The following is a 12,494-nucleotide window of genomic DNA, read 5'->3' on the forward strand; positions in this document are numbered from 1 at the left end:
ATGGGTGATGGGCATGGAGGAGGGCACTTGTGGGGATGAGTACTGGGTGTTATATGGAAACCAACTTGACAATAAACTACATTTTTAAAATAAATAAAATAAAATAAAATAAAACAAAATAAAATAAAATAAATAAAGTAAAATAAATAAAATACAATATGCTAAAAGGTTGGGGCGCCTGGGTGGCTCAGTTGGTTCAGCATCTGACTCAATTTCAGCTCAGGTCATGATCTCAGGGATTGTTTGTTTGATCTCTGCAAGGGGCTCTGGGCTCTGTGCTGACATGGCAGAGCCTGCTTGGGATTTTCACTCTCCTCTCTCTGTGCTCCTCCCCTCCATGCTCCCCACCCTGCTCATGCTCTCTATCTCTCAAAATAAATAAACATGTTTAAAAATATGCTAAAAGGTTAAAATAAAACAACTAGGAAAGGGAGGAAGAAATAGTGTTAGCAGTGTGGTGGCAGTGATAGGGCTAAGTCACTACTGTCTGATGCCCCTCCCTCTAGAGTATGATCCAAAAGGGCTTTAGAGTTCCCTGTACCTCATATGCTCTCTCTTATCTGCCTTATTGAATTCATCTATCGAGACCCCTGCAGATATTATCTTTTCCTGGTGCCTTCCCTAACCCCTTCTGCTCCACGGTCAATCCTCACAACAACTCTATGAGATAGTTTCTTTTTTAAAATATTTATTTATTTAAGTAAGCTCTACAACATGGGGCTTGAACTCAAGACCCCGAGATCAAGAGTCATGCACTCTTCTGACGGAAACAGCCAGGTGCCCCTCTATGAGATACTTTCTTAAAATTACTTTTATTTTATAAAAGAGGATCCTGGGGTAGTAAGAGATTAAGTAACTTGCCACAGACACACAAAGGCTTTCTCATTCTAGAGTCCATGCTCCAAATAATGCCTTAAACTTAAAGTAGGTTATGAGGGTCAATGTGAGTCCACAGCTTTTTATCACTAATCTACAATAAATCAGAGGTTAAGAGTAAACATATCCTGTGCTGTGCAACAAAGTAGCAAATAGCCTCATTTGATTACTTTAATTTAAATTGATTTAAATGAAATAAAATTATTAGTTTTTCAGTCATACTAGCTTCATTTCAAATGCTCAGTAGCCACATGTGGCTAGCAGCTACCATATTGGACAACACAGATAAAATATTTCCATCATCACAAAAAGTTCTATTGGATAGAACTGATTTAGACATCTTCATATACAACTGACTGAATAATTGTACATTTGTCCAATTTAATGTTTAAAAAGTGGTGCTTATCTTTGTGTGTCTCTTTTATTTCATTTTTCTAATTTACTGCTATTATATTTTGCAAAAGTACAATAAATTTGAAATTTTAAAAACTGGTCTTTCACCAGAGATAATTCAAGGATCACAGTCATGAGCTACTATATTATAGGGGTAAATTCCAAATTCAGCCAGCATACAAGGCGTTTCAAAACATTGCTCCAACAACTACTTCAACCTCATCTCTCCACTTCCCCCTCTGGAGCACACAAATGTCTCCCTTCTTTTTCTCATTCTCTCTTCCTCTCCTTCCTTCTTCACTTTTTCCTCTCTTTTTCTGTCAAACACACACACACACACACACACACCTTAGGGAAGCTTCTAGATACTGAGCACTTGAAATGTGACTAGACCAAATTGAGATGTTTTTTAAGTGTAAAATATATACCTGATTTAATCCTTAAAACAAATACTTCATATTTAAGTATGAAAAAACAACATGAGTATTTCAGATGTTATTAGATGAAATAAAATATTATTCACTTGTTTCTTATAGGTTTTAATATGAAATTAGAAATGTTTAACTTACATACTTATATTCATATGGGACAGTAATGCTCTAGTTACATTGAACCTGACCCTGTTCTTCCAACACCCAGGCTCTTTCATAACTCTAGGTCTCTGCGTATTGTCCTTCTTTGACCCCAAGGCCCTTCTCATCCTACTCCTCTTCTCCTGGCAAATGTCTCCCGAGACCCATTCTTTAATGAAAACACTTTAAAAATCACTTCTTGTGCAGAGTCTCACCAAACACCACTGCAGAGTTATATGCACCATTTTCCATGCTTCTACCCTAATTAACAATATTACCAACTAATGTATTTGTTTATACATTTGTCTCTCCTACTCTCAGAGTCAAGTAGGGTAAACTATTCATCACTGTACCTTCAATCATTGTATCCCGATGTAAGCACTCAGTACATTTTCATTTAGGGAATGAAGGAGCCCTTAATCTCTTGGGTCTTAGAGTCTTGTTTTGCCTCCTTTACAAAGAAGCTGTAGGAATAAAGACTGGCTATCATATTTAAAATGTTTTGGAAAATTATGAAAACTATATATTGTCGCTGCTTTCTTTTTTATTAGAACTATTTGTATAGGTTCTTGGTTTCTATAGTCGCCATTACTGATGCTTGTTTTTAAAAGCTAAATTTTATTAAACCATGAAAATATTTCACTAGATTGCAATTTGTTCTTGAAAGTACATTCTTTCAATGTGTTGTTGGTACAAAAAAAGAAAAGTAAAAGTTAATTACACATCTATTAATTAACACTAACCGTAAGTATCTACTTCTCATTAAAAATTCTCTAAGTATCCCATAGACCTTAACTATTTCATAATACATACATTCTAGTAATGGAGTAAAATCATATAATGGAAATGTTGTAGAGACACAGGAGAGCTTAGGAATCCCTAGTCCATACCCTTGCTTTGTAGAAACAGGGCCTGTGTTGTGATTCCAGGTAGCACATAAACCAACAAGTACGATCAACCAGGTAACTGGACCAACGAGTACAGACTTGCCAGAGGATTAAAAATTGTCTTCTTATAGGAACTGTATGCATTTACATATAATAAAATTCAATGGACACTCAATGCACTCCGAGAAGCAAATAACTCTAATAACATATGTGTACTCAGTCTCATATGTACCGTAGCACTAGAACATAGAGAAGAACAAAAGAAATCCTGAAAAGCTATAGAGAAGATATGACAACTCAAGACAGACTCAAGGAAAGGCTACATAGGCAGAGAAGAAGAGAAGCCTCTCAGAGGGACCACAGGGATATCATCCCTTGGTCACATTCTGTTTAGAACATATGTTCAGAAAATAAGTGCCTGAATCTATCATTTTTACATTTTTGGCATACATGTCAGCTGAATTAATAGAAAACATGTCATTTTGATAATAATATTTAATTGCCCCCTGATGTGATCAGTTAAATTAATTTTGACACTAAAAAATGATGTAATTACTTTAAAACAGAAACCAGTATCTGTGAGAATGGTTCTTAATATCTTAACTATATTTTGTCTCTAAATCCCACAAATGTAATAAATGCTTATTTTTAAAAGTAGTTTAATTTGAAAGATGATGATTTATTACCTTTCAATGGATCAGTTTGTTCCTGAATGTAATGTAATAGTAGTTTAGAAAGTTTACAAGATTGAAGGCACAAAACAACAAACTACCTGAGAAATCACTTAAGAACACTCGACATAAGTAAACATAAATAGATATTAGTCGATTCTAAGCCTGATTTTCCTTGGAACATAACCTGAAAATTACTGATGTAATCTTGGCTAAAGTGCATAATTATATATCTCTCTAACAGAGCACTGAAAGAATCTTTTATTATTATTGTTGTTTTTAGGAAGGCATATTAGCCCAACTAAGATATGTTTTTCTTAATAAATAGTAGAAAATAATATTTATTACTAACAGTATATTGTTGGAGAGGTAACAAAAGTAGAAGAGGGTATTACTATATCACACTCCACTTAAGAAAAACACTGTAAATAATATGTAATTTAAAAACAAATAACGCAGTAGTGCCTACCTAGGTGGTTCAGTCAGTTAAGCACCTGACTTTGGATTTCAGATCAGGTCATGAGCTCATGGCTCCCAGGATCAAGCCCTACATGTATCATTCATGATTTTATCAAATTCTCTCTTTTGTTGGGGAAACTGTACTATCAGCACAAAGCCTGCTTAGGAATCTTTCTCTCCCTCTCTCTCTGCCCCACCCCTTTTGTACACATTCTCTCGCTCAAAATAAATAAATAAAACTTTAAAAACAAACCATGCAATCCAATACATAATTTGTACATTCCTAGCAAGAAATAGAGATTTATAATACAAATTAAAATAGTGAAACATAGAGGCCATATAAAGGCCAATGATCAAGGACACTGTGAGGAAATTCTCTCCTAATTCACACATTTAGGATCGCCACACATCAAAAAATTTATTCTGGTCCTCGAGTCAATTCAAATGAAAATTATCAGTGGCACCAGTTTATTTGCATGAAAGAATTAAAAAACACCAGCCCTCCTCAGTCTGAAAAGACATAGGCCAAAAGTAGAAATATTCTGGTGTATGAAATCAAGAAAGACTTTGATAACACAAAGACATATTTACTCACCAAATCTTTTATATTAGTACCATGGGATGGTCCTAGTAGCTCACAGTTAATTTGAGGAAAATCAAAATATACAACTTTTCACAATGAGTGATAAACTTGTGAATAGTTTCCCCCAATGAAAGAGAGAATTTGATAAATCGTAAATGATACCATCACTGGAAGTCATTTTTATCTCCCACAAAGCATTGGTTTGTCACTGATGCAAGTGAAGTTCCCTATGGGATCACTAGGAGGATCTGCTGATCTGAAAGGCTATTAGTCTGCCCTAGTTCAGAACTACAAATATCTCTACACAGTTATTTCAATGAAATAAAATTAAGCAAGCTACCATAGTATTTTTTTTATAGTCTGCAAGGGGAGAAAATAATTCGATGGTGATCAACAAAGACAAGTAGTACTACTCATCTCAAAAACATTTACTCTTTATTACTTGCAAAACGTATTCTGTTTGGGGTCATAACTTCATCTCTCCATTCATTTAACAAAACTTCATTGATCACCTACTAAGCACAGAAGATTCAAATGTGTGTGAGAATACCCACACCTTCAAAGAGCTTCCAAGTATAAAGAGGAAGACAAAAATGTAAAAACCCCTATAACCAGGGTGGTGACAAGATGCTGTGAGAACAGAGGAGAGGAGGGGATGAAGAGGACAGTGCTTGAGCTGAGGTTTAAAGGGTGGGGGTGGCACGGAAGAACAGCCCAAGCAAAGACATAGAAAAGGGCTTTGGAGAAAAGGGGGGGAGGGTGGGAAATGGTGGAAGATACAGAAGGATTATTCCTCAGGGTCTGACTGAGAAGGTATACTGGTGAAGCTCCAACATATATGGAGCACAATCCCCTAGCATGATGTAACAGGGGACATGAAGAACCTTTCCCATCTCTCATGCAGCCAGGAAAAGGAAAGAAGCAAGGAAAGGAAGAAGGGAGAAAGGGAGGGGAGGAGGAAGGAGAAAAAAAGAAAGGGAGGTTCCTTTCTTATCTTTACTACCTCCTGTCTCCTCAGCACGGAGAATTCACCCAGATTGCATACCAGGACAAGGATATCATGTGAGGTTCCTCAAAATCCTCAAATAAGCCACTACCTATTACCATCTGGTTATTCCTTAGAATTTTCACTGAGGGAAAAGTAACCCATGCTTACAAAAGATGCATTAGTCAAGCAATTCATTTATAAAAACACTCAAGATTTCCTTCCACTGAAAATTCCAGGAGCGCCTGGGTGGCTCAGTCGGTTAAGTGTCCAACTTTGGCTCAAGTCATGATCTCACAGTTCATGGTTTCAAGCTCCGCATTGGCCTCTGTGCTGACAGCTCAGAGCCTGGAACCTGCTTCTGATACTCTGTCTCCCCCTCTCTCTTACCTTCCCCCTCTCATGTTCTCTCTCTTACTCTCAAAAATAAATAAATGTTAAAAAACTTAGGAAAAAGTAAAATTCATAAATATTAGTAACCCAACCAACAAAAAAAGAAAGAAAACCTAGCATACTCTTGAACAATTACAGGACATTTGAAATGTCTAAACTTGAACTGCATGTTTTCTAAAAATACTCTTTATTTTTATATACAAAAGGTTGAAGTTATTATTCCCTTACTTGAATTCAAACTATAAAAATATTAAATATTATGCCCTTCAAAATCTTAAACTACTATTTTTAAACCCATGTCGTATCATGCCTTTCAATTCAGAAAGTTATATATTGAAAGGAAATTGGGAACACCATTTGAAAAAGACTTGCTTTTCATATATTGTCTTCATGATCCATAGTTACAGATTATCTTTTTCATAAAAAGAGATAAAATTCTTTATAATCATTTTCATTCTTTTCTACTTAAATCTGGAAGCACACTAAAGCAAAACCAACTTTTCTCCTACTGTGAATTATTTTCTCTCTAATAATAGGTTTATATTTTGGGAAAACAAAACAAAATCTTTTGCTTCGATTTCTAAATATTTTTCCTAGAATATTGTTGTTTAAAAATCTCTCAGGCTATGATAGAAATGGCAGAATGAATAAACTAAGTGAAGTGGAAAGGGACAAAATGAAAAGAGAATGCAATGAAAGAGGAGTAAGATTTAGGGACTGAGACTTTCACTGATTTTTAACTGTATCACTTTTTTCCTCTAGAGACTAAATATACTTCTTACATGAAAACTTAAGTATTTCCCCTAAACTTTCCATTGCAGAACAGGATTCACTGATATAAATTTAACTCTAAGTCATCCTTTCCCTTATTTAATTCACAATTCAAACAATGCTGGGCCTCCATTTTCCATAGCTTATATTCCAATTGTGCATTCAACCATTCAAGAAAGCTTACTGAGAACCTATGATATGTCTGGAACTGTGCAAGAATTGGGAGAAGACACAAAAATAAGCAAGACTTCAGTTCTTACTACTAGCAGGCACTATTAATTACTTATTCAATAGTTATTCCCCTTTTTTCTTGCTAACCAAACTTCAATTTTGTTCAGAATGTAAAGAGTCCAGCCTCATTTATCCAAGCAGTTGTTTTCAATATGGATGACACTACCCCTAGGAGGCATTTTGAATATGTGGAGGAGGAGGAGCATCTCTGGCTGTCATGAGAGTGTAGGGGTCCTACTAGTAATTACTTGGCAGGGGCCAGGGATAGCAGACATACTGTGATGTGAGGAACAACCCTGTATACTAAGAACTCTCCAATATTCTACACAGATTTTTTTAAACATGAAAAACCTATTACTGGAACCTTAAACCTAACTTTATTGTATATATAAAAATAGTTTTTGTACAGTTTTAATGCAAGCTGACTTTTGCAAGAAGCGATTACCAAGGGCGACTGGGGAGCCGAGTCGGTTAAGAGTCAGCTCAGGTCACGATCTCACAGTTTGTGAGTTTCAGCCCCGAGTTGGGCTCTGCGCTATGCTATGTCAGTGTGGAGCCTGCTTGGAATTCTGTCTCCCCCTCTCTCTGCCTCTACCCCACTCATGCTCTCTTTTCCTCAAAATAAAAAAAAATAAACTTAAAAAATGTAAAAAAAAAAAAAGCAATTACAATGATTACCATATATATCATGGGAGGACTATGCTGTCTTTTGTTTGAACTTCACTGTGGGCTGTTCATTTCAGCAAAACACCAGTGACTACACTGCTTCTGGTACTGGAATCACCACCACCACACCCCTGGGCCATCTACATTTGCTGCTGTCACGTTCATTATGCAGGTAAGCACCTGACTACTTCATTATGTCAGTTAGTGGGGTCATGCCTGTGAACAGACATTTTGCAGTACTTTATTATAAATTACTTTCCTTTAATTTCTCCTTTACATTACAGTTAGGACAGCATACTGATTTAATTGAAAATATGCATAAGCAGATTATCTACGATGCTTCTTCAGAATAATAAAACATGTACCCTAAAGCATTATTTTTTGAAAAGGAGGCATTGCATCTCATAGGATGGTGAACTTGTCATTTAAGTGAACTTGACAATTCTTTTCCTCGCTCTTCCAGCTTACCTTCCAGCCAGAGGAGGCCCTGTGACCCAGTTCTACTCAAAGGGACCCAAACAGAAGCAGCTGACAAGAAGGTGGCCACAATTCTAGTGCTGCGTTTCCTACTTTGTAACCATGAGAGAGAGTCCAAGAGAACTGGTCCTGACACCACTGAGCAGCTGAGTCAATACCGGCACCACCGACTTGTTTGTTAGGGGAGAAAAATAACGTCCATTTGTTTTAGCCACTGTTAGTTGGATTTTCTGTTCATTGCAATTGTGAATACATTTCCAACTGCTATACTACCTTAGGGGCTTCTGGGGGACCCATAATTAAATATGTTATTCATACTAATACCAGGAACAAACTCCAAGATCTGGCATGTGGCCTACCTAGCCTTCCCATATACACCTAGGTTCTCCATATCCAACACCACACTCAGAATCGACCCTTCCAAACTGGCTCTTCCTTTGTTCTCTGCCCTAGTCAGTAAGTTGGAAACTGCAGCGTGTTATTGGATTCTTGCCTCTCTCTCAGGGAGAACAGGTGAACAGTTGTCCTGCTTGTAATTCCACCTCCAAATTCTTTCTTGACTAACTTCCCTCCTCTCTACCTTATCATCACCTAGCTCAGAACCTCATTAGCCTTCATTTGAAACACTTCCTCACACATATCCCTGCCTTAAAGTCAGGTCCCTTTCCAACCCATCTTCCTTATTGCCATCAGAGTTATCCTCCACCCAAATCTAATGACTCCTTGGCTTGTAACACCTGCTTTCCCACTGTTCGTTGTTCAGTGTTATGGGTATGGCAGTCTTCATGATCATTCCCTGCTGTTCCCTCTCCTTGACATCAAAGACCCAACAGGCTGTGTAGCAGTCCTTGAAGTCACAGAACAGTCTTTATGCCTCTCTGTGTTTGCTCAGGCTGTTCCCTCTGCTAAAATGCCCTTTAACTCTTTCTCCATTTGGAGAAGTTGCGGTAATAATGCAAGGTCTGGCTCCTTGGTCTTCAACTCCCAATCAGGATTATTTGCTGCCTTTTCAACAATGCACTGTATGCTACGTGCTTTCATGTCTGTCACCCTGCTGGACTATACATCACTTAATAGCAATATTTTACTTTTATAAAATTCACCAAGCATGTTCTCTGCAAGGAATATGTTTTATTTATTTCATACACTAAGCAAATAGCAAAATACCTGTCAATAAATATTTATGGAATAAATGAATAAATTCATCAAACAAGTAGTTATATTTCACAACAGAAGTATACACCTCTGATTCATCACTTTCATGATTACTTTTCCGGCATCAGACCTTAATTTGCTCCTTTAAACTGCAGCATATCCATAAGTTCCTTTCATAAAGAGAGTCAAGAGACCTGGGACTTGGTCCTGGCTATCCCTCTCTAGATGCATGACTTTGGACAATTTATTGGAAGTCTCTACATGTAAAATTAAAAGGTTGCATTTCAGCTCTAATATTCTATTGTGGATTTTCTTAAATTTTGAATATGAGTCACGCTTTCTTTTACACTCCACGTTAGCACTTGACAAAATCACGTTACACTAAACACTTAAGTGATTCATACATAAAAACCACTACTGAATCTACCATTCTGTCTCCTCCTACTAGTCAACTTAAATTGAACTTGCAAAGGTCATTATGGATGCCCTTGCTCCTAAATCCAATGAAGACATTTCATTTCCTATCATATGTAATATCTGAAACATCTAACACTATGAACAGTCTCTTCTTTTCCAATACCTTTCTTTCTGTATCTTTGCCCACCTTCTCAATCTTTTTTTGTAGGGTCTCTTTTCTCCATCTCTCCTTTAAAGCTTATTTCCTATGGCTCTGTCCTTGACCTTCTTCTCCTACTACACGTTTTAACTGGGAAGGTCATGCACTCCAAGTCTTCATTATTATGCATGGCAAGAACTCACCTATAGGATAATAAGTTCTCTTAGTTTGGATGCCCATAAGTACCTCTAACTCAACATACCTAAACCCTTCTCATGACTTTTCTCCCAAGTCCGTTCCTATCCCTGAAAGCCCACTCTTGACACATGGCATTTATACCACCCATCAACTGCACCATTTGGGCCATCTCACCCTCTTTTAAATCCTTCAGCTACTTGATCAGTAAGTGCTATCAAATTTAACTACTAAAAAGCCCCCAAAGCCATCTTTCCCCGCTAATTCTTCCTCAACAGCTTGGTTTCTGGCCATACTATCTTAACCTGAACCACCATTGCAATCTCCTAATTTATCTCCTTGTCTCCAGCCTCCTCTCCTCCAATTGCATTCTCTTTGCTGCACTGGTTATCTTTCAAACTGTTTTATTTTCAAAATGTGTATCTCTCCCACTAAACTGTGGACTCAATGTGGGCAGGGCCTGTGTAGAAGCCATCTTTGAACCTCTAAGATCTAGAACTGATCTAGCATACAGTAGGTACTCAATAAACATAGGTAGGAAATATAGGAGTGATATCTGAATTAGTTTTGAAAAAGTCTAAGACCTAGTAGGCATATGGGTCAGGGAGGAGGAGTGAATGTCCAGGCTGAAGAATAGCCCTTTTCTCTTTATAATTCAAAAAAAAAAGTGTTGGATACATTTCATGTGTTTAGTCATATGTACTGCCTTGAGCCAAACCTTTCTGAATAAGCAGATAATTCCCAGATATAAGACCATTTTTCCCTACAAGCATTTGTGTCCTCCTTGGCACCTAATTTATTGCTTTTTAGAGTAAGCATTCAGACTGTATTTGTTGATGTAAGTTTTCTAGTATCTATTTTTCACATTATGGGGGGACAGGAGGGCAAGATAGAAAGAATGGAAGATATCAGAGAAGAACCTTGGCTCTCATTGCACCTTTAATTCTACTCACTAGAAAAAAAATTGCATAGAGTCTGAAACCTTTTTAAAGTCCCTAATAAAACTGGTGAAATGCGAATGAAGTCTAGAGTCTACCAATGGCAATTTCCTGGTTTTGCTATGCTATAGTCATAGATGTCACCATTGTAGAAAGCTGGGTAAAAGACACAACAAGATCTCTCTGTATTATTTTTGTGACATCCTATAAGTCTACAATTATTTTAAAATAAGAAGTTGAAAACAAAAAGACTTACCTACCTGACTCCTTTTTAAACATTTTTTAATCATAACCCTTACTTGTACTTGTGGAAAAAATCATACATTAGTGAACCAGAATCGGTCCAACTCCAAGACAGAGAGCCGAGTGTCCCAGGCCCACCCCTCTTACCATCTTAGACTAGGATTCACCTGTATCCAATAGCTTCACCATTATTTTTCCAGGAGACATAGTAAAGAGGCTTCATTTCCAATGTCTCTGCCATTGAACTTGTCATCCTGAATAAGGCGTGGGCATTGTAGAGACAAGGGAGGAGGACTGAAGAAAGAGAGGCAAATCCTGACAGCCAGGCAAAGAAGTCAGTACATGATATTTCCTCTTTTCCCCATTGGTTCTGCAAGTTAGTCCAGAGACAGCTGGTCAGTGAGGCGATGAGAGCAGGGTAAGTGGAACGCTGACTGGCAGTCCCCTTCTGAGAAGGAATCCTAGATGCTGTGGAGGTGACACCCTGCTGGGAGAGGTCCCCCAGGAGACCCTTCTCCTCCCAGTGGCCAAACGGATCACTCATGGCCCGACTCTACAGATGACAAGTGACCTTCTCCCTCTTACCCCTCCTAATCCCGTCAGCAATGAGCCAGCAGGCTGACTCATTTTGTGCCCCTGACATTTTACTGTTTAACAATGAGCAGTATTTGAGTTTACCTTCTAAAAATATTAATTGGGCTCACTCTACTAATCCTTTTTCTAGACTTCTTTATTCTTTTCAAGTTTCTTGAGTGTATAAAACAATGGAGCCTAAATTCCCACTGTTCTTTGTAGGTATCTTTGTTCATATAGCCAAATATAACTGACTTTTGACCTACATCATGATGGGACTATGAGAAATAAATGTAAAGCTCCCTTACACGCTGCTTAAGTAAAACAATATGATTTAGATTCCAATAAATGAAATCAACCATGAACCCTCAGACAAACTTTATATCCTTGGCTTGCAAAATCTGTACTGAAATTCACAGAGGCTATAAGACTGCTCTTGGTCCCTTTGTTGGCTAAAGCTGTCAGGCTGACCGTGAGGGTGGATGCTTTTGAGAACAGGGGTCTTAGATCTGTGATCAGCCACAAGTGTGCATGCCCACAATCCACAGCCATCATAAGCACATGTAATCAATAAAAACACAGATAAATCATGACGAATGCAACTTATACACCTTGGAATCAAATACAAAGTGGGTAACCCTAGACATTAGCAATTTCTGAGGCCCTATGATCCAGAAGAACTGAAAAAAAGGGATGAAAGGAAATAGGATTGTAGCCTTGTAAAGTTCTAGTTTTCTAGGACTTGGACCCCCAACATAAGAGTAATAGGAAGTGTTTTATTTCTGCCAGTAAAACTAGCGAAGCATTTGTCTTCGATCTGGTGATATTAAAAAGCTATTACAAGGCACAGCAGCCTCTTCCAGAGGCAGG

General features: G+C 37.6%; 1 protein-coding gene across 3 annotated transcripts in view; it reads right to left on the reverse strand.

Moving 5' to 3' along the window:
* The window catches only part of CPQ (carboxypeptidase Q), a 386,524-nt gene that overhangs the window by 281,694 nt on the left and 92,336 nt on the right, over positions 1-12,494 (reverse strand). The window lies entirely within an intron of this gene.

Source organism: Hyaena hyaena, unplaced genomic scaffold (genome assembly GCF_003009895.1).
Source record: "Hyaena hyaena isolate Hyena2069 unplaced genomic scaffold, ASM300989v1 scaffold_452, whole genome shotgun sequence".
In the NCBI taxonomy this organism is placed as follows: domain Eukaryota; kingdom Metazoa; phylum Chordata; class Mammalia; order Carnivora; family Hyaenidae; genus Hyaena; species Hyaena hyaena.